The 22,037-nt window shown below is 37.4% G+C and overlaps 1 long non-coding RNA gene across 1 annotated transcript; it reads left to right on the forward strand.

The window, feature by feature from the left end:
* The first annotated feature begins 267 nt into the window (after positions 1-267).
* On the forward strand, positions 268-6,652 carry LOC140154413 (uncharacterized). Its single transcript, XR_011859311.1, has 2 exons — positions 268-2,834; positions 3,154-6,652. It is a non-coding gene; the product is annotated as an uncharacterized lncRNA (long non-coding RNA).
* The last annotated feature ends 15,385 nt before the right edge of the window (positions 6,653-22,037 follow it).

A 22,037-nucleotide genomic window follows, 5' to 3' on the forward strand; every position in this document is an offset into this window, starting at 1 on the left:
GCTGCCTTCTGACGCTCTCGCTGTGACGATTGAGGCGGAATCAATGAATTGCCAGAGGATGGAGGCTGAAGACTCGGGCTGAAGACATCGATCGAATCGAACCTGTGAAATACCCTTTTTTTTAAAATTTCGCGGAGACAATGCTCAGAATACCCCCTTTTTCGCGATTTCAAGCGGTCCGCGATTTCAGTCAACAAAATACCCCTTTTCCGCGAAATTTAGAACACACATGGTTACCACTTTTTATGTTGACCTGGGGTACCGGGCTATTACTACTACTACTGAAAATTGGTATCGTCTGCAATGAAGTTGGGCAACATACAGATTGCCCCATAAGCCTTTTCAAGATATGGCGCACACAATAGGATGGCGCTGCACAGATTGGGTAAAAGCTTTTGAATTTGCCAGGTTTTACCCAGATTGAATACTGCCCTCCTATTGTGTGCACCATACTTTGAAAAGGCTAATTGGCCTGGATATGAAGCTTCTTGTGCATCTGATTGAGTGAGGCACTGGTATCTCAAATCCAGGGTCATGGAAGGACTTGGTGGTGTAACTTAAATTATCTAAGATTGCATAAGTGTGATTACAGAAAGTACACCCTCTTCCTACATTTAATGTGCTATTCCAGTTGAAATCCATACATCCCCTATGGAAGACATCTTTTTAATCTCAGAGATTGTGAATTTCAAATAGGCTCACCTGAATGGGTAACTCCATTTGAAATATACACCCCCTGTGTGGCAGATAGGGTGTGTGTGGATTTCAACTGGAATAGCCCACTATGAGTGTTTGTAGCAAACCTGCACCCTGTGTACAGCTAGTCCTAACTACAAAGGCATTATTACATCTAGTACATCAGATATTCCTAGAAGTCCATTTATCTGATTATTAACCCTGAATTTGTATGCATGGCAACCAGTGATTCAACCAGTTTGTAATTAATAGCAATTGTCAATTAACTTGCCAGCGATTTTAAATTCTACTCAATTTACAGTTATTTATCTTGATTATCATAAAATCTATGTAATGTGAACAGTACCGTCTTGAAGATGTTCACTAATGGTGCATCTTTTAGAATTTTTAATTGTATTCAATAAATTATTACAGATTTGTCTAGAATTTCAGATATAATCATTCAATTATTAAGATGTAGCAATTTGGATTATATACTACCTCCCTGAAAGTGAAGAAACCTTGCACCTAGTCTTAAAGCCATATTGTAACATATCCATAAAAATAGATTAATATTTCTTTTCCATAAAATGTTAGCTTTTACTGTCAGATATGTCGCATTTTAATTTTGAGCCAAATATGTGAGGTATAGCAAAGAAAATTAGAATTTATTACCATCGCCGATGTCATCTATGGGTATCACACTATCGGTCGTGGTATGGCACAGTCCTTTGATGTGTGTATGACCATCCTACACACCATGTACGTACTGTGTTATGAACATCGCGTACATGTTTGACTAATATTTCCATTGTAATAATAAACCATCTTGTTCAAATGGTTTATTCAAAATCTCAGATTTTGACAAAACTACAGCACCTAAAGTTTTGATTTTTGCAGGGTATGTTAGTTCACTAAAGTACATTACAATCATGTAAAAAACAGAATTTTGAACAATATTGAGGGCGTCCTCAGCAAATGTTACAATATGGTTTTAATTGAACTAAACATTAGTGTATTTTTGATTCAATCTGATAATATTTTTAGATTTAATTCTTCACATACTCTCTCTAAGATGTAAGTAACTCTACTCTTGCCTTGTATTCCAGCATTCAGCATTACTAAATATTTCAGCATTCACCTAAATGAATACAATACTATATGTAACAAGAAAAAGCATGTTAACCCCATGAGAACTTCCTGCCTATTGGTCAAAAAGAAGTTTTCATAATGAATTGGACCAATCAACAATATTGTTACAATAATTTCACCACACAAAAACATTGTGATGAATTATTTGCACAACTCCATTCTGATTGGTGATTAAGATGTAATTGACCGATCAGAGGCAATGTTAGATCGACAGGTAGTGCTCAGGAGGTTAAAGAGTTTTTGTTGTAAAACAGGATTATAACAGATATTATCAAAGGGCATTCTTTATTGGACATTTGAAAATGCAATTAATTGGTAAAGCCTTAAAATGACATCACAGCCATCTTGAGTCGAGAACTTGTTTCATGATATTTCACACTTTTGGTCACATAATTTTTGATAGGGTAGACTTTTTACAAAATAATAACTTGGGTTTAAAACCGTAGTATAACAATATAGCCCCACTGGGGACAGCAAAGAGTAAAGTGTCCTTAAAAATGATTAAAAATGGAACAAAAAAATTGACAAATGGGGACGAAAATTTGGCTTTACCCCCTCTCAACAAATTCCTTGCTACGCTACTGCCACTAAAACACAATTTAAAAACCCTGAATCAAATGCCCTTGGTATCAAACTAAGAATCTATTTGTTATAGGAATATTCTCTGTATAATGTTTTTGATAACCAATAGATTTCAATGTCTAAGTAGAATATTTTGGAAACGGTCAAAGAAGAGGTTAAGTGTATGTCATCACCCGGGATTGATTCCACAAAGCTTATAATAAACCATCATATCTATGGAACTACTAAAGTTATGATTATGTTCGTACTTTGCAATCAGCTCTTTTTATAAATATCTATTGCATATGATGCATCAGTAGTAGAGCTCTGTAACTGATGGGGTACAATTTACAATGCTTTGCAACATTTTGTGGAATGAATACCTGAACCATGATCCATTATAGCTTGGTCTTCACCTCTTCCTATTTATGGGGACCTAGCTGCAGGTTAGCTGCCCGCAGTCGTCAACCATCTGGATTGACGACTGAGAAAACTACGTGGAAAAAAAGTGATGGATTTTGCAACAGGATTCCTGTGGCATAGAGCGTGCGCAGTTGTGTCCAAATTGATCTTTTGACCGAGTTTGTTGTTTTTAGAAGTTCAGAACGCGATCTTGTCACGTCGCTACGGCGCACAACCAAAGTCGCATGGAATAGTTTTCAGAAGTCTGTCATGATATGGACTGTAAGATAATCAGTTGTCACTACGAAGCATACACAGTACATGCGAAGTGTAGACGGCTGATTGGAATTAGTCTATCTGCAGGCATATTGATGTGGAAGGTGCTCAAATCAATCTTTGATAAGCTGTAATATTTTTCACCCTGATGTGGCAGTGACGTGTTGAGGCAGCTGTTTCACGTGAGCAACAGCATCTATGCAGCGTCTTTAAGCCTGTGCACGCCAGTGATTTGATCATCCTTTGGCTATTTAAAGCTGCGTCTAATGAAATGCGCACTGACGTCACTGCCACATCAGGGCGAAATATGGTATAGTATTTTGTCACCCCATTGCAGTTACATGCTCAAACATTCCCTGCCATGCAATGGAATGAGTCCAAAATGAAATGAGAGTTGAAAGCCTGTCTGAGCTCTATTGTAATCACCATTGATATCCAACTTCATGTATATTATGCCTTCATCTCTCCCCCATCCCTTATGAATTGTATCAAAACTAAGCTACGTAACTGCCAAACTATCTTTCATAGTCTTCTAAATATTTGTAATTCTAATATCATTATCAAATTAACACAGTAAACCTGTAAGAAATGTTGATATTTAGAAAATGAATGATACGACACATACCACAATATATCAGTGATACATGTACATGGCCAATAATTATGTAGACCCCGATGTAATTGAGCGTCTATCAAACCTAGCTGTGATGCAATGAAGTAGATTTCAACCGTGTCCCACAAAATGTGTTCAGAAAGTCTTTGTTGTTTGCATCTGGGTTTTTGTCTTCAAAATATTGAAACATTTTGGTGAAGTTTCATGTGTATTTGAACATGTTCCGAGTAACTTGTTAAGTTGCAGTTCTATATTAGTAGTTCCCAAGTTAAAACAATAATTATTCTTTGTTTTTAGCAGTTGGCAAATATGGAACAAGAAAATACACATTCCAATTAAAAGAAAAATGTTTGGGTTATAAAAAGGAAACCAAAATTGAGCTACACCAAAACCTCCTGTTTGGTTTAATTTTAATGTGACAGTCACAGACATGTATACATGTCATGGTTTGTAATGTGCGGCCACTGTTCATACAGTGAATTGAATGGACAATCTTCGGAAAGACACAACATACATAATATAATGGCATAAATCTTGCATTTCACATCTGTGACAGTGACAGACATGTATATGTATTATGCTCATGGTTTGTAATGTGTGCAACTGTTCATACAGTGAATTGAATGGACAAATTGAAGATGGACACAACATGCATAATTTAATGGCATAAATCTTGTATTTACACCAGATGTACATGCACAAGAAGAATTATTAAAGAAAAAAGGGTAGGACAAAAGGGGCAGCAAGAAGAATTATGAATGGAAAAGGGCGGAAAATTATGGAAAACTAAAGTAATATACCTTTTAGACTACCAACAGGGCTACAGCCTAAGGCGGTGCTGGTAATCCGGGGGGGGGGGGGGGAGAGCCATCCTGGCTGAAAAAAATTGGGTCAACCTTTTCGGACTGTTGCTGCAAGGGGTGGCAACATTTTCTTTAGCCCCCGCGCCACGTAGGAGCGGCCACGATATGCCACTGATGTACACTCTGTTGTCCTTCAGGTTGTCCATTCAATTAATATAATGAGTATCAGATAAAAATGTATTTCTTGGCAATTCTCTACTTCCTAGGTTCAGAATGCATCTAATATAATTTATAGGTCTGAAATAATGGACAATTTTAGACTTGACAGTTAACTTACAAACCCTAGTCAAGTCCCTACTCCAATTATTGAAGACACATCCAGATTTACTCACAAATTCACAATTCAGACAATTACCATGTTATGAGTAAACCAGGATTTGTTGAGTATAATTTTAGGTATATAGTTCTATTTTTGAGTCTCTGTAGACTAAGATTTACCATCATGTCTTCCCTTGTGCTAGGTTTGCTATTCATAATGTATACTTAATTCTAAATATCCCAAATTAATCTCTATCATGACTTCTGTGTCTGTGTAGGCAACATTTCTGACCAAAATGCTGGTGAGCCTTACTGTTGAAAGGTTCTACTCCTGTTGGTCATTAATATGAAAGTCTATAGCTATTATAGGGATTGATTCCATTCAGATGTATTCTCTGAGAAGTTTTCGCCAGTACATACACAGAATTGTGTTGATTCTTTCGGAATGAATTGCAGGGGTTTCTATTTGGTGCTTTATATTGTGAGATATATGATGTCATCCAGATCTTGATGTCAAATAATTCAAATGAATAAGTACATGCCACTCTATGCACGAAGCTATGGGAAATGCATACTATTGGATTGTCACATGGAGACCTAAATGGTGTTCATTTGGCATTTTTCAACAAATATGCTAAAATTATGATATTCAGTAATTTATATCTTACAAGTGGTATTGTAAGGGTTTGCATATACAGGACAGAAGGTAACACACACACACAAAAAAAACCACATGATTTTATGAAGCTTAAACCAAATATGTGTTGTACTAAAAAAAAAGCTGTGTTTATAAAGTGATCCAAGGGTATACTTTCCCTTTCATGGTAGACAAAGACATACCAACATGACAGAATGTGTATTCATCTGTTGTATTTATTGGACAGGCATAATGCATTGGGCTATTCCAGTTGAAATCCATATACCCCTATGGAAGACATGACCTTAATCCCCACACAGGGAGTATGAGTTTCAAATGGGATTACCTGAATGGGTGACTCCATTTGAAAACAACATCCCCTGTGTGGGAGATTAAGATCATGTCTTCCAGGTATATGGATTTCAACTGGAATAGCCCATTATGTCATTTACTTGACTTATTTTCTCTCCAAACATTCAGTAACATCACTATTTTTGGGACAAGTTTTGGTAAAATTAGGTGTTTAGCCAATTGTATGTGTCATTCAATACCATGAACTCGGCAACAATGTTACCACTACCGTGAAACAAAAGTATAGAACAGCTTGTTATACATTATGGACTTCAATTGTGTATAAAAAGTTAGATGTACCTTAACTTTTTATGTCACAACTTTAACTTTGCCAGTGTCATGATGAAGATAAAATTGGGATCAAACATTTCGAGGCATGTCTAAAATTTTCAGTATTTCTAGATGCATTATGCATGGAGGTTTATAGAGAGGTCCAATCCAGATTGATGTGCACCAGGTAGAATCTCCTATATCTATAACCTTGGAAATAAAAACTAGTCTACCGTTTCCTTTAACCCCATAAGAACTACCTGCCGATTGGCCAAAAGAAGTTTTCATTATCAATTAGACCAATCAGCAACATTGTTAGAATTATTTCACCACGCAAAAAAATTGGGGTGAAGTATTTGCAAAGCTCCATTCTGATTGGTGATTAGAGTAAAGATATCATGTAATTGACCAATCAGAGGCAATGTTAGATCTACAGATAGTGCTCAGGGGGTTAACATAAATACTTCTCATCAGAAACAGTAATAAGTGTCAATCCAATTCATATTTATTATTATATCAATGTTGTAGCATCATCATCAAGAAGAAGAATGATAACAAAAATAAAATGTACATGTATAACATGTTACAAACAAATAGTATTGTGAAGTGTCTTTATAAGGAGTGTGAAACAAGGGTTCATTTGCAAGCAGGTTTACCCAGGGGTGGGGGCACATACATTTTTGGTGGGTATGTTCCCCCGGAAATTTGAGGTGGTAGATCTTTGGGGGCTGATGTTGTACCGGTAGAAGGTGGTCTTTTGGAGTTGCCTGCGATCAAGTAAAAGGTGGTCTTTTGGAGCTGCGAACAGTCAAAATCAATGGTCTTTCTTGGCGTTCTGGTTACATTTTGCCTGAAAAAGAAAAACAGAATTGTGAGGAATGAGTAATTCAGTGGTCTTTTACAGCTGAAATTATCAAAATCAAGCGTCTTTGGAGCTCTATTTTGATCAAATTTATGGGGTCTTTTGGAGCTGAGAATTCACAAAAGGGTAGTCTTTTCAGGGAAACATACCTATATGGTCATTTGTGTTAAGTGCCCCACCCACCCCACCCCAGTTACTCCCAGATGTAGATGGCTATAGAGTTAAACCAATTAGAAGTTGACATTGTGGAAGATCTTGATATCAAACAACTTTGTGGGATGGAGGAAGGGGTTAAAACTCAGCAGAGAGAACTCATTACAGATAGGCCTAATTATTGCATATCCGTTAGTTGAGAAGTTGTGTATCTTCCTACATGGGACGGTGTGGTTAACAGTGTAGTAAGGAGTAGAGTGGGGTAAGTGGAAGGGATGGGTGTGGGGTATCATATATTTTTTTATAGAATTTAGTGTTGGTTTTGTGCTGGCCAGAGGATGATTTAAGCACTACCCAGCAAGTCTTGCGGTTAGCACAGCTGTGTAAGTGAACCACTGCCCGCCCACTGCATAGACGTGCATGGTTAAATTTGAATTTGGACAGATATATTTACAATAAAATCACCTTCAAAAAGCTGGTCGATTTCACATTTTATGTTATCTACAGAAGGTGTGAATTATCCTTAATGCATACATCACTTTAGATCTGAAATCGACCAAGTAATAATGACAGACACACAATTCTAAAACAACATCTTTTGTACAGAATTCAATGGGATTTGAAAAGTTAAGTGGCAGTTGAAACTCTAGTGATAACACTTTTACAGTGCATGATGGGGCTTCCTTAAATCATCCTCTGTGTGCTGGCTGAACTCTGCTATCTATCTACGATAACATGCAGAATCATCACTGACTGAATTCTGCTATCTACCTAAGATAACGCACAGAACTAACACTGACTGAATTCTGCTATCTACCTGAGATAACAAACAGAACCAACACTGACTGAATTCTGCTATCTACCTAAGATAACACACATCAACACTGACTGAATTCTGCTATCTACCTAAGATAACACACAGACTCAACACTGACTGAATTCTGCTATCTATCTAAGATAACACACAGAATCAACACTGACTGAATTCTGCTATCTACCTGAGATAACAAACAGAACCAACACTGACTGAATCTGCTATCTACCTGAGATAACACACAGAATCAACACTTACTGAATTCTGCTATTTACCTAAGATAACACACAGAATCAACACTGACTGAATTCTGCTATCTACCTAAGATAACACACAGTATCAACACTTACTGAATTCTGCTATCTACCTAAGATAACAAACAGAACCAACACTGACTGGATTCAGCTATCTATCTAAGATAACACCACAGAATCAACACTGACTGAATTCTGCTATCTACCTAAGATAACACACAGAATCAACACTGACTGAATTCCGCTATCTACCTAAGATAACACACAGAATCAACACTGACTGAATTCTGCTATCTACCTAAGATAAGACACACATCAACACTGACTGAATTCTGCTATCTACCTAAGATAACACACAGACACAACACTGACTGAATTCTGCTATCTATCTAAGATAACACACAGAATCAACACTGACTGAATTCTGCTATCTACCTGAGATAACAAACAGAACCAACACTGACTGAATCTGCTATCTACCTGAGATAACACACAGAATCAACACTTACTGAATTCTGCTATTTACCTAAGATAACACACAGAATCAACACTGACTGAATTCTGCTATCTACCTAAGATAACACACAGTATCAACACTTACTGAATTCTGCTATCTACCTAAGATAACAAACAGAACCAACACTGACTGGATTCAGCTATCTATCTAAGATAACACCACAGAATCAACACTGACTGAATTCTGCTATCTACCTAAGATAACACACAGAATCAACACTGACTGAATTCCGCTATCTACCTAAGATAACACACAGAATCAACACTGACTGAATTCTGCTATCTACCTAAGATAAGACACAGAATCAACACTGACTGAATTCTGCTATCTACCTAAGATAACACACAGAATCAACACTGACTGGATTCTGCTATCTACCTAAGATAACACACAGAATCAACACTGACTGAATTCCGCTATCTACCTAAGATAACACACAGAATCAACACTGACTGGATTCTGCTATCTACCTAAGATAACACACAGAATCAACACTGACTGAATTCCGCTATCTACCTAAGATAACACACAGAATCAACACTGACTGGATTCTGCTATCTACCTAAGATAACACACAGAATCAACACTGACTGGATTCTGCTATCTACCTAAGATAACACACAGAATCAACACTGACTGGATTCCGCTATCTACCTAAGATAACACACAGAATCAACACTGACTGAATTCCGCTATCTACCTAAGATAACACACAGAATCAACACTGACTGAATTCTGCTATCTACCTAAGATAACACACAGAATCAACACTGACTGGATTCTGCTATCTACCTAAGATAACACACATAATCAACACTGACTGGATTCTGCTATCTACCTAAGATAACACACAGAATCAACACTGACTGGATTCCGCTATCTACCTAAGATAACACACAGAATCAACACTGACTGAATTCCGCTATCTACCTAAGATAACACACAGAATCAACACTGACTGAATTCTGCTATCTACCTAAGATAACACACAGAATCAACACTGACTGAATTCTGCTATCTACCTGAGATAACAAACAGAACCAACACTGACTGAATCTGCTATCTACCTGAGATAACACACAGAATCAACACTTACTGAATTCTGCTATCTACCTAAGATAACACACAGAATCAACACTGACTGAATTCTGCTATCTACCTAAGATAACACACAGTATCAACACTTACTGAATTCTGCTATCTACCTAAGATAACAAACAGAACCAACACTGACTGGATTCAGCTATCTATCTAAGATAACACCACAGAATCAACACTGACTGAATTCTGCTATCTACCTAAGATAACACACAGAATCAACACTGACTGAATTCCGCTATCTACCTAAGATAACACACAGAATCAACACTGACTGAATTCTGCTATCTACCTAAGATAAGACACAGAATCAACACTGACTGAATTCTGCTATCTACCTAAGATAACACACAGAATCAACACTGACTGGATTCTGCTATCTACCTAAGATAACACACAGAATCAACACTGACTGAATTCCGCTATCTACCTAAGATAACACACAGAATCAACACTGACTGAATTCTGCTATCTACCTAAGATAACACACAGAATCAACACTGACTGAATTCCGCTATCTACCTAAGATAACACACATAATCAACACTGACTGGATTCTGCTATCTACCTAAGATAACACACAGAATCAACACTGACTGGATTCTGCTATCTACCTAAGATAACACACAGAATCAACACTGACTGGATTCCGCTATCTACCTAAGATAACACACAGAATCAACACTGACTGAATTCCGCTATCTACCTAAGATAACACACAGAATCAACACTGACTGAATCCTGCTATCTACCCAAGATAACACACAGAATCAACACTGACTGAATTCTGCTATCTACCTAAGATAACACACAGAATCAACACTGACTGAATTCTGCTATCTACCTAAGATAACACACAGCATCAACACTGACTGAATTATGCTATCTACCTAAGATAACACACAGAATCAACACTGACTGGATTCTGCTATCTACCTAAGATAACACACAGAATCAACACTGACTGAATTCTGCTATCTACCTAAGATAACACACAGAATCAACACTGACTGAATTCTGCTATCTACCTAATATAACACACAGAATCAACACTGACTGAATCTGCTATCTACCTAAGATAACACACAGAATCAACACTGACTGAATTCTGCTATCTACCTAAGATAACACACAGAATCAACACTGACTGGATTCTGCTATCTACCTAAGATAACACACAGAATCAACACTGACTGAATTCTGCTATCTACCTAAGATAACACACAGAATCAACACTGACTGAATCTGCTATCTACCTAAGATAACACACAAAATCAACACTGACTGAATTCTGCTATCTACCTAAGATAACACACAGAATCAACACTGACTGAATTCTACAATCTACCTGAGATAACACACAGAACCAACACTGACTGAATTCTACAATCTACCTAAGATAACACACAGAATCAACACTGACTGAATTCTGCTATCTACCTAAGATAACACACAGAATCAACACTGACTGGATTCTGCTATCTACCTAAGATAACACACAGAATCAACACTGACTGAATTCTGCTATCTACCTAAGATAACACACAGAATCAACACTGACTGAATTCTGCCATCTACCTAAGATAACACACAGAATCAACACTGACTGGATTCTGCTATCTACCTAAGATAACACACAGAATCAACACTGACTGAATCTGCTATCTACCTAAGATAACACACAGAATCAACACTGACTGAATTCTGCTATCTATCTAAGATAACACACAGAATCAACACTGACTGAATTCTGCTATCTACCTAAGATAACACACAGAATCAACACTGACTGGATTCTGCTATCTACCTAAGATAACACACAGAATCAACACTGACTGAATCTGCTATCTACCTAAGATAACACACAGAATCAACACTGACTGAATTCTGCTATCTACCTAAGATAACACACAGAATCAACACTGACTGGATTCTGCTATCTACCTAAGATAACACACAGAATCAACACTGACTGAATTCTGCTATCTACCTAAGATAACACACAGAATCAACACTGACTGAATCTGCTATCTACCTAAGATAACACACAAAATCAACACTGACTGAATTCTGCTATCTACCTAAGATAACACACAGAATCAACACTGACTGAATTCTACAATCTACCTGAGATAACACACAGAACCAACACTGACTGAATTCTACAATCTACCTAAGATAACACACAGAATCAACACTGACTGAATTCTGCTATCTACCTAAGATAACACACAGAATCAACACTGACTGGATTCTGCTATCTACCTAAGATAACACACAGAATCAACACTGACTGAATTCTGCTATCTACCTAAGATAACACACAGAATCAACACTGACTGAATTCTGCCATCTACCTAAGATAACACACAGAATCAACACTGACTGGATTCTGCTATCTACCTAAGATAACACACAGAATCAACACTGACTGAATCTGCTATCTACCTAAGATAACACACAGAATCAACACTGACTGAATTCTGCTATCTATCTAAGATAACACACAGAATCAACACTGACTGAATTCTGCTATCTACCTAAGATAACACACAGAATCAACACTGACTGGATTCTGCTATCTACCTAAGATAACACACAGAATCAACACTGACTGAATTATGCTATCTACCTAAGATAACACACAGAATCAACACTGACTGGATTCTGCTATCTACCTAAGATAACACACAGAATCAACACTGACTGAATTCTGCTATCTACCTAAGATAACACACAGAATCAACACTGACTGGATTCTGCTATCTACCTAAGATGACACACAGAATCAACACTGACTTGATTCTGCTATCTACCTAAGATAACACACAGAATCAACACTGACTGAATTATGCTATCTACCTAAGATAACACACAGAATCAACACTGACTGAATTCTGCTATCTACCTAAGATAACACACAGAATCAACACTGACTGGATTCTGCTATCTACCTAAGATAACACACAGAATCAACACTGACTGGATTCTGCTATCTACCTAAGATAACACACAGAATCAACACTGACTGGATTCTGCTATCTACCTAAGATAACACACAGAATCAACACTGACTGAATTCCGCTATCTACCTAAGATAACACACAGAATCAACACTGACTGAATCTGCTATCTACCTAAGATAACACACAGAATCAACACTGACTGAATTCTGCTATCTATCTAAGATAACACACAGAATCAACACTGACTGGATTCTGCTATCTACCTAAGATAACACACAGAATCAACACTGACTTGATTCTGCTATCTACCTAAGATAACACACAGAATCAACACTGACTGAATTATGCTATCTACCTAAGATAACACACAGAATCAACACTGACTGAATCTGCTATCTACCTAAGATAACACACAGAATCAACACTGACTGAATTCTGCTATCTACCTAAGATAACACACAGAATCAACACTGACTGGATTCTGCTATCTACCTAAGATAACACACAGAATCAACACTGACTAAATCTGCTATCTACCTAAGATAACACACAGAATCAACACTGACTGAATTCTGCTATCTACCTAAGATAACACACAGAATCAACACTGACTGAATTCTGCTATCTACCTAAGATAACACACAGAATCAACACTGACTGAATTCTACAATCTACCTGAGATAACACACAGAACCAACACTGACTGAATTCTACAATCTACCTAAGATAACACACAGAATCAACACTGACTGAATTCTGCTATCTACCTAAGATAACACACAGAATCAACACTGACTGGATTCTGCTATCTACCTAAGATAACACACAGAATCAACACTGACTGAATTCTGCTATCTACCTAAGATAACACACAGAATCAACACTGACTGAATTCTGCTATCTACCTAAGATAACACACAGAATCAACACTGACTGAATCTGCTATCTACCTAAGATAACACACAGAATCAACACTGACTGGATTCTGCTATCTACCTAAGATAACACACAGAATCAACACTGACTGAATCTGCTATCTACCTAAGATAACACACAGAATCAACACTGACTGAATTCTGCTATCTACCTAAGATAACACACAGAATCAACACTGACTGGGTTCTGCTATCTACCTAAGATAACACACAGAATCAACACTGACTGGATTCTGCTATCTACCTAAGATAACACACAGAATCAACACTGACTGAATCTGCTATCTACCTAAGATAACACACAGAATCAACACTGACTGGATTCTGCTATCTACCTAAGATAACACACAGAATCAACACTGACTGGATTCTGCTATCTACCTAAGATAACACACAGAATCAACACTGACTGGATTCTGCTATCTACCTAAGATAACACACAGAATCAACACTGACTGAATTCTGCTATCTACCTAAGATAACACACAGAATCAACACTGACTGAATCTGCTATCTACCTAAGATAACACACAGAATCAACACTGACTGAATCTGCTATCTACCTAAGATAACACACAGAATCAACACTGACTGGATTCTGCTATCTACCTAAGATAACACACAGAATCAACACTGACTGAATCTGCTATCTACCTAAGATAACACACAGAATCAACACTGACTGAATTCTGCTATCTACCTAAGATAACACACAGAATCAACACTGACTGGGTTCTGCTATCTACCTAAGATAACACACAGAATCAACACTGACTGGATTCTGCTATCTACCTAAGATAACACACAGAATCAACACTGACTGAATCTGCTATCTACCTAAGATAACACACAGAATCAACACTGACTGGATTCTGCTATCTACCTAAGATAACACACAGAATCAACACTGACTGGATTCTGCTATCTACCTAAGATAACACACAGAATCAACACTGACTGGATTCTGCTATCTACCTAAGATAACACACAGAATCAACACTGACTGAATTCTGCTATCTACCTAAGATAACACACAGAATCAACACTGACTGAATCTGCTATCTACCTAAGATAACACACAAAATCAACACTGACTGAATTCTGCTATCTACCTAAGATAACACACAGAATCAACACTGACTGAATCTGCTATCTACCTAAGATAACACACAGAATCAACACTGACTGGATTCTGCTATCTACCTAAGATAACACACAGAATCAACACTGACTGAATCTGCTATCTACCTAAGATAACACACAGAATCAACACTGACTGAATTCTGCTATCTACCTAAGATAACACACAGAATCAACACTGACTGAATTCTGCCATCTACCTAAGATAACACACAGAATCAACACTGACTGGATTCTGCTATCTACCTAAGATAACACACATAATCAACACTGACTGAATTCTGCTATCTACCTAAGATAACACACAGAATCAACACTGACTGAATTATGCTATCTACCTAAGATAACACACAGAATCAACACTGACTGAATCTGCTTTCTACCTAAGATAACACACAGTATCAACACTTACTGAATTCTGCTATCTACCTAAGATAACACACAGAATCAACACTGACTGAATTCCGCTATCTACCTAAGATAACACACAGAATCAACACTGACTGAATTCTGCTATCTACCTAAGATAACACACAGAATCAACACTGACTGAATTCTGCTATCTACCTAAGATAACACACAGAATCAACACTGACTGGATTCTGCTATCTACCTAAGATAACACACAGAATCAACACTGACTGAATTCCGCTATCTACCTAAGATAACACACAGAATCAACACTGACTGAATCTGCTATCTACCTAAGATAACACACAGAATCAACACTGACTGAATTCTGCTATCTATCTAAGATAACACACAGAATCAACACTGACTGAATTCTGCTATCTACCTAAGATAACACACAGAATCAACACTGACTGGATTCTGCTATCTACCTAAGATAACACACAGAATCAACACTGACTGAATTCTGCTATCTATCTAAGATAACACACAGAATCAACACTGACTGAATTCTGCTATCTACCTAAGATAACACACAGAATCAACACTGACTGGATTCTGCTATCTACCTAAGATAACACACAGAATCAACACTGACTGAATTATGCTATCTACCTAAGATAACACACAGAATCAACACTGACTGGATTCTGCTATCTACCTAAGATAACACACAGAATCAACACTGACTGAATTCTGCTATCTACCTAAGATAACACACAGAATCAACACTGACTGGATTCTGCTATCTACCCAAGATGACACACAGAATCAACACTGACTTGATTCTGCTATCTACCTAAGATAACACACAGAATCAACACTGACTGAATTATGCTATCTACCTAAGATAACACACAGAATCAACACTGACTGAATTCTGCTATCTACCTAAGATAACACACAGAATCAACACTGACTGGATTCTGCTATCTACCTAAGATAACACACAGAATCAACACTGACTGGATTCTGCTATCTACCTAAGATAACACACAGAATCAACACTGACTGAATTATGCTATCTACCTAAGATAACACACAGAATCAACACTGACTGAATTCTGCTATCTACCTAAGATAACACACAGAATCAACACTGACTGGATTCTGCTATCTACCTAAGATAACACACAGAATCAACACTGACTGGATTCTGCTATCTACCTAAGATAACACACAGAATCAACACTGACTGGATTCCGCTATCTACCTAAGATAACACACAGAATCAACACTGACTGAATTCCGCTATCTACCTAAGATAACACACAGAATCAACACTGACTGGATTCTGCTATCTACCTAAGATAACACACAGAATCAACACTGACTGAATCTGCTATCTACCTAAGATAACACACAGAATCAACACTGACTGAATTCTGCTATCTACCTAAGATAACACACAGAATCAACACTGACTGGGTTCTGCTATCTACCTAAGATAACACACAGAATCAACACTGACTGGATTCTGCTATCTACCTAAGATAACACACAGAATCAACACTGACTGAATCTGCTATCTACCTAAGATAACACACAGAATCAACACTGACTGGATTCTGCTATCTACCTAAGATAACACACAGAATCAACACTGACTGGATTCTGCTATCTACCTAAGATAACACACAGAATCAACACTGACTGGATTCTGCTATCTACCTAAGATAACACACAGAATCAACACTGACTGAATTCTGCTATCTACCTAAGATAACACACAGAATCAACACTGACTGAATCTGCTATCTACCTAAGATAACACACAAAATCAACACTGACTGAATTCTGCTATCTACCTAAGATAACACACAGAATCAACACTGACTGAATCTGCTATCTACCTAAGATAACACACAGAATCAACACTGACTGGATTCTGCTATCTACCTAAGATAACACACAGAATCAACACTGACTGAATCTGCTATCTACCTAAGATAACACACAGAATCAACACTGACTGAATTCTGCTATCTACCTAAGATAACACACAGAATCAACACTGACTGAATTCTGCCATCTACCTAAGATAACACACAGAATCAACACTGACTGGATTCTGCTATCTACCTAAGATAACACACAGAATCAACACTGACTGAATTCTGCTATCTACCTAAGATAACACACAGAATCAACACTGACTGAATTATGCTATCTACCTAAGATAACACACAGAATCAACACTGACTGAATCTGCTTTCTACCTAAGATAACACACAGTATCAACACTTACTGAATTCTGCTATCTACCTAAGATAACACACAGAATCAACACTGACTGAATTCCGCTATCTACCTAAGATAACACACAGAATCAACACTGACTGAATTCTGCTATCTACCTAAGATAACACACAGAATCAACACTGACTGAATTCTGCTATCTACCTAAGATAACACACAGAATCAACACTGACTGGATTCTGCTATCTACCTAAGATAACACACAGAATCAACACTGACTGAATTCCGCTATCTTCGTAAGATAACACACAGAATCAACACTGACTGAATCTGCTATCTACCTAAGATAACACACAGAATCAACACTGACTGAATTCTGCTATCTATCTAAGATAACACACAGAATCAACACTGACTGAATTCTGCTATCTACCTAAGATAACACACAGAATCAACACTGACTGGATTCTGCTATCTACCTAAGATAACACACAGAATCAACACTGACTGAATTCTGCTATCTATCTAAGATAACACACAGAATCAACACTGACTGAATTCTGCTATCTACCTAAGATAACACACAGAATCAACACTGACTGGATTCTGCTATCTACCTAAGATAACACACAGAATCAACACTGACTGAATTATGCTATCTACCTAAGATAACACACAGAATCAACACTGACTGGATTCTGCTATCTACCTAAGATAACACACAGAATCAACACTGACTGAATTCTGCTATCTACCTAAGATAACACACAGAATCAACACTGACTGGATTCTGCTATCTACCTAAGATGACACACAGAATCAACACTGACTTGATTCTGCTATCTACCTAAGATAACACACAGAATCAACACTGACTGAATTATGCTATCTACCTAAGATAACACACAGAATCAACACTGACTGAATTCTGCTATCTACCTAAGATAACACACAGAATCAACACTGACTGGATTCTGCTATCTACCTAAGATAACACACAGAATCAACACTGACTGGATTCTGCTATCTACCTAAGATAACACACAGAATCAACACTGACTGGATTCCGCTATCTACCTAAGATAACACACAGAATCAACACTGACTGAATTCCGCTATCTACCTAAGATAACACACAGAATCAACACTGACTGAATTCTGCTATCTACCTAAGATAACACACAGAATCAACACTGACTGGATTCTGCTATCTACCTAAGATAACACACAGAATCAACACTGACTGGATTCCGCTATCTACCTAAGATAACACACAGAATCAACACTGACTGAATTCCGCTATCTACCTAAGATAACACACAGAATCAACACTGACTGAATTCTGCTATCTACCTAAGATAACACACAGAATCAACACTGACTTAATTATGCTATCTACCTAAGATAACACACAGAATCAACACTGACTGAATTCTGCTATCTACCTAAGATAACACACAGCATCAACACTGACTGAATTATGCTATCTACCTAAGATAACACACAGAATCAACACTGACTGGATTCTGCTATCTACCTAAGATAACACACAGAATCAACACTGACTGAATTCTGCTATCTACCTAAGATAACACACAGAATCAACACTGACTGAATTCTGCTATCTACCTAATATAACACACAGAATCAACACTGACTGAATCTGCTATCTACCTAAGATAACACACAGAATCAACACTGACTGAATTCTGCTATCTACCTAAGATAACACACAGAATCAACACTGACTGGATTCTGCTATCTACCTAAGATAACACACAGAATCAACACTGACTGAATTCTGCTATCTACCTAAGATAACACACAGAATCAACACTGACTGAATCTGCTATCTACCTAAGATAACACACAAAATCAACACTGACTGAATTCTGCTATCTACCTAAGATAACACACAGAATCAACACTGACTGAATTCTACAATCTACCTGAGATAACACACAGAACCAACACTGACTGAATTCTACAATCTACCTAAGATAACACACAGAATCAACACTGACTGAATTCTGCTATCTACCTAAGATAACACACAGAATCAACACTGACTGAATTCTGCTATCTACCCAAGATAACACACAGAATCAACACTGACTGAATTATGCTATCTACCTAAGATAACACACAGAATCAACACTGACTGGATTCTGCTATCTACCTAAGATAACACACAGAATCAACACTGACTGAATTCTGCTATCTACCTAAGATAACACACAGAATCAACACTGACTGGATTCTGCTATCTACCTAAGATAACACACAGAATCAACACTGACTTGATTCTGCTATCTACCTAAGATAACACACAGAATCAACACTGACTGAATTATGCTATCTACCTAAGATAACACACAGAATCAACACTGACTGAATTCTGCTATCTACCTAAGATAACACACAGAATCAACACTGACTGGATTCTGCTATCTACCTAAGATAACACACAGAATCAACACTGACTGGATTCTGCTATCTACCTAAGATAACACACAGAATCAACACTGACTGAATTCTGCTATCTACCTAAGATAACACACAGAATCAACACTGACTGGATTCTGCTATCTACCTAAGATAACACACAGAATCAACACTGACTGGATTCTGCTATCTACCTAAGATAACACACAGAATCAACACTGACTGAATTCTGCTATCTACCTAAGATAACACACAGAATCAACACTGACTGAATTCTGCTATCTACCTAAGATAACACACAGAATCAACACTGACTGGGTTCTGCTATCTACCTAAGATAACACACAGAATCAACACTGACTGGATTCTGCTATCTACCTAAGATAACACACAGAATCAACACTGACTGAATCTGCTATCTACCTAAGATAACACACAGAATCAACACTGACTGGATTCTGCTATCTACCTAAGATAACACACAGAATCAACACTGACTGGATTCTGCTATCTACCTAAGATAACACACAGAATCAACACTGACTGGATTCTGCTATCTACCTAAGATAACACACAGAATCAACACTGACTGAATTCTGCTATCTACCTAAGATAACACACAGAATCAACACTGACTGAATCTGCTATCTACCTAAGATAACACACAAAATCAACACTGACTGAATTCTGCTATCTACCTAAGATAACACACAGAATCAACACTGACTGAATCTGCTATCTACCTAAGATAACACACAGAATCAACACTGACTGGATTCTGCTATCTACCTAAGATAACACACAGAATCAACACTGACTGAATCTGCTATCTACCTAAGATAACACACAGAATCAACACTGACTGAATTCTGCTATCTACCTAAGATAACACACAGAATCAACACTGACTGAATTCTGCCATCTACCTAAGATAACACACAGAATCAACACTGACTGGATTCTGCTATCTACCTAAGATAACACACAGAATCAACACTGACTGAATTCTGCTATCTACCTAAGATAACACACAGAATCAACACTGACTGAATCTGCTTTCTACCTAAGATAACACACAGAATCAACACTGACTGAATTCCGCTATCTACCTAAGATAACACACAGAATCAACACTGACTGAATTCTGCTATCTACCTAAGATAACACACAGTATCAACACTTACTGAATCTGCTTTCTACCTAAGATAACACACAGAATCAACACTGACTGAATTCCGCTATCTACCTAAGATAACACACAGAATCAACACTGACTGGATTCAGCTATCTATCTAAGATAACACACAGAATCAACACTGACTGGATTCTGCTATCTACCTAAGATAACACACAGAATCAACACTTACTGAATTCTGCTATCTACCTGAGATAACACACAGAATCAACACTGACTGAATTCTGCTATCTACCTAAGATAACACACAGAATCAACACTGACTGAATTCCGCTATCTACCTAAGATAACACACAGAATCAACACTGACTGAATCTGCTTTCTACCTAAGATAACACACAGTATCAACACTTACTGAATTCTGCTATCTACCTAAGATAACACACAGAATCAACACTGACTGAATTCCGCTATCTACCTAAGATAACACACAGAATCAACACTGACTGAATTCTGCTATCTACCTAAGATAACACACAGAATCAACACTGACTGAATTCTGCTATCTACCTAAGATAACACACAGAATCAACACTGACTGGATTCTGCTATCTACCTAAGATAACACACAGAATCAACACTGACTGAATTCCGCTATCTACCTAAGATAACACACAGAATCAACACTGACTGAATCTGCTATCTACCTAAGATAACACACAGAATCAACACTGACTGAATTCTGCTATCTATCTAAGATAACACACAGAATCAACACTGACTGAATTCTGCTATCTACCTAAGATAACACACAGAATCAACACTGACTGGATTCTGCTATCTACCTAAGATAACACACAGAATCAACACTGACTGAATTCCGCTATCTACCTAAGATAACACACAGAATCAACACTGACTGAATCTGCTATCTACCTAAGATAACACACAGAATCAACACTGACTGAATTATGCTATCTACCTAAGATAACACACAGAATCAACACTGACTGGATTCTGCTATCTACCTAAGATAACACACAGAATCAA

Source organism: Amphiura filiformis, chromosome 1 (genome assembly GCF_039555335.1).
Source record: "Amphiura filiformis chromosome 1, Afil_fr2py, whole genome shotgun sequence".
Classification (NCBI taxonomy): Eukaryota; Metazoa; Echinodermata; class Ophiuroidea; order Amphilepidida; family Amphiuridae; genus Amphiura; species Amphiura filiformis.